Source organism: Babylonia areolata, chromosome 7 (assembly GCF_041734735.1).
Source record: "Babylonia areolata isolate BAREFJ2019XMU chromosome 7, ASM4173473v1, whole genome shotgun sequence".
NCBI lineage: Eukaryota > Metazoa > Mollusca > Gastropoda > Neogastropoda > Buccinidae > Babylonia > Babylonia areolata.
In genome coordinates this window covers 11,792,049-11,795,480 of record NC_134882.1, presented here as the reverse complement: position 1 = coordinate 11,795,480, position 3,432 = coordinate 11,792,049, and positions in this window count along the sequence as shown.

Genomic DNA, 3,432 nt, shown 5'->3' with positions numbered 1-3,432 from the left:
GGTGTTCAGCACGTCATCGGTTTCTGTCTGTTGTGTCCAGTAACGTCATCAGTTTCTGTCTGTTGTCTCCAGTGACGTCTTCAGTTTCTGTTGTGTCCAGCTCGTCATCGGTTTCTCTTGTGTTCAGTTACGTCATCAGTTTCTGTTGTATCCAGCAACGTCATCAGTTTCTGTTGTGTCTAGTACGTCATCAGTTTCTATCAGTCATCAGTGTCCAGTGCGTCATGGGTTTCTGTTGTGTCCAGCAACGTCATCAGTTTCTGTTGTGTCCAGCGCGTCATGGGTTGTGTGCAGTACGTCATGGGTTTCTGTTGTCTCCAACAACGTCATCAGTTTTTATTGTGTCCAGCAACGTCATCAGTTTCTGTTATGTTCAGCACGCCATCAGTTTCTGTTGTGTCCAACACGTGTTCAGTTTCTGTTGAGTTCTGTACATTATACACACACAACCAATCCTACCCTTAGACAAGACGGACACAATAGTTATGAGTTTAACTACCTGTTAACGAAAGCCCTTAAAGTTAACTTGTTCACGTCGCTGCCGTGATCAGGATTACATATTGATGTTCAAGGGGGAAGTCGAAGCTTCATTACTGAAGACACTGGCGTGCGTATTCAATGAACAGGCTTACCAGGCACACACACACACAAAAAAAAAATCAGAACAAGCAGACAGGGAAAGAGACAAAGAAAGATAATCCGCTTACTTCACACACACACACACACACACACACACACACACACACACACACACACACACACACACACACACACACACACACACACACACACACACACACACACACACACACAAGGAGACAGACAGACAAAGAGAGACAGACATAGATAAGCAGAGTCAAAGACAGACAGAGACGAAGAAAGAGAAAGAGAAACAGACAGACAGACAGACAGACAAAGATGGAGGGTAGGGGTGGGGGATGCGAGGGGGTAGAGGGGGGTGGAGGGACAGTCTGGATAAGCCAATCGGACACTATCTTATCTTCAAATGGTACCAAAAACCAAACGACAGACATCAATCACCCAGTGTGCAATCCATAAATTCAAAGACGAAAGAAAAAGGAGACTAAAAGTAAAAAGATCATGATAATCTTGAAGAAGAAGAAGAAGAAAAGAAGATGATGGCGATGATGATAAGAATATCAATGAGAACAAGAATAAGAATACAAATTGCAACAGCAGCAAATACCGACAGCAACAACAACAACAACAACAAAAATAGAAGTAACAACGATTAACAATAAGAACAGCAGCAACACTGACCATAACAACATCAACAGAAATAACTACGATAGCAATAACAACAGCAGCAACACCGACAACAACAACAACAACGATAAAAAAAAAAATCACAAGAGCAACACCGACAACAACAACAGCAACAACAAAAATAACAATGATAACGATAACAACAGCAGCAATACCGACGACAACGGAAACAACTCTTTTTAAGATAATAACCATAACAATAACAAAAGCAGCAATTCCGACAACAACAACAACAAGAACATCAATAGAAGTTAAGCGTGTTACGTTTTGGGAGGGGGGGGGGGGGGGGTGGGGAGCGGAGGAGGGGGGGGGGGGGGGGGCGGAGGTGCGGAGGGGTTTTCCATTTACATCTTTGTTGACCTACCAGTGTTCGTCTGAACTCTCTTCGACCTGCATATGGAAGAAGCACCATCCATGAACTCAAAGCAGAGAATAATGCACCTTGCCTTAGAAACGAATGTCAGTGGCTTGTTTATCTTCTGTTCATCGTATAATATACACATATATGTATATATATAAATTTGATATTTTGCTAGGAACATGTCTTTCGTTGTAGCTGACACATCGCTGTTGTTGTTGTTGTTGCTATTGGGTTGCTGAGTTGTGAGTAGTGGTAAGGGGTGGTTTCTTGTGTGTGTGTGTGTGTGTGTGTGTGTGTGTGTGTGCGTGTGAATCTGTTGTTGCTGTTTTGTTTTTGTTTATTTGTTGTTGTTGAAATAAATAAATAAATAGATAAAATGAAATAAAATAAATAAATAAATAAATAATATAATTTAAAAAAATAAATAAAATAAAATAAAATAAAATAATTTATTTATTCTATTTCATTGAAATAAATAAATAGATAAAATGAAATAAAAATAAATAAATAAATAATATAATTTTAAAAAATAAATAAAATAAAATAAAATTATTTATTTATTCTATTTCATTTTCTTTATTTATTTATTTATTCTTTTTTTCTTCTTTTTTTTAAATTTATTTCTCAAGGCCTGACAAAGCGCGTTGGGTTATGCTGCTGGTCAGGCATCTGCTTGGCAGATGTGGTGTAGCGCATATGGATTTGTCCGAACGCAGTGACGCCTCCTTGAGCTACTGAAACTGAAACTGAACTTCTTCTTCTTGTTGTTTGTTTGTTTCTTCTTGTTGTTTTTTCTTGTTCGTTTTTTTTTTTTGTTTGTTTTTTGTTTGGTTTTTTTTGTCCTGAAGCTATTTACAACTTATCAATGAAGTCACGGCGGGAGTGCATACTTTTCAAATGCAAACCAGTTTTCAGTCGTCCAGTCCCCGGCATACCTTGCAATAACATAGATAATGTGAGACCTTCACATCTGTCCTTAGTTGCCTGCTTCATCCATTCAGTCCCTTCAGCGCATACAAAACTCTGCTGCCCGACTCGTCCTCAGAAAGAAAAGATCTGAGCACATCACTCCTCTTTTGCAACATCTCCATTGGTTCCCTGTCTCACACAGAATAAAGTACAAGACCAGCACTCTACTTTATAAATGTATTCACAAATCTGCGCCTTCCCATCTTTGTGGCTGCCTTCACCTCTACACTCCATCTCGCTCTCTACGATCGGCTTCGGATCCACTATGTTTACACATACCCAGATTCAAACACTCCACTGTTGGACGCCGTTCTTTCTCTGTGTCTGGACCTTGCATTTTGAATGAACTTCCTCTTTCGCTTCGTCAGGTCTCCGCACTCAGCACTTTCAAGTCTGGTCTTAAAACCCACCTTTTCCCAATATAGCCTCCCTCCCCTACCTCTTCCTTGTCTTCAGTTTCTCAGTTCAGTTTTAGAGTCATGCATGTGTGTGTATGACTGGTGCGAAAGCCCTTTGATTTGTCTCTGCACAAGATTCAGCGTTTATATATAATATAATTATTATCATCATTATTAGTGAGATCCAACATAGATATCAAACACAGCATTTTTGGTCAATGTTGATTTGTAACTATTTTTTGTTGACTTTCTCTTCTCTTTTTTTTACACCACCCGTGAATAGTAAAATAGGGCTGTTCTTAAATGAAAAACAAGAAATCAAGTATCAGTATAATCGTAATGTGTGGGGATATTTATTTTCTATTTTAAGCTTAATTTGGTGTCGAAAGACAAAGTATTTCCTGAGAAAATAAACTG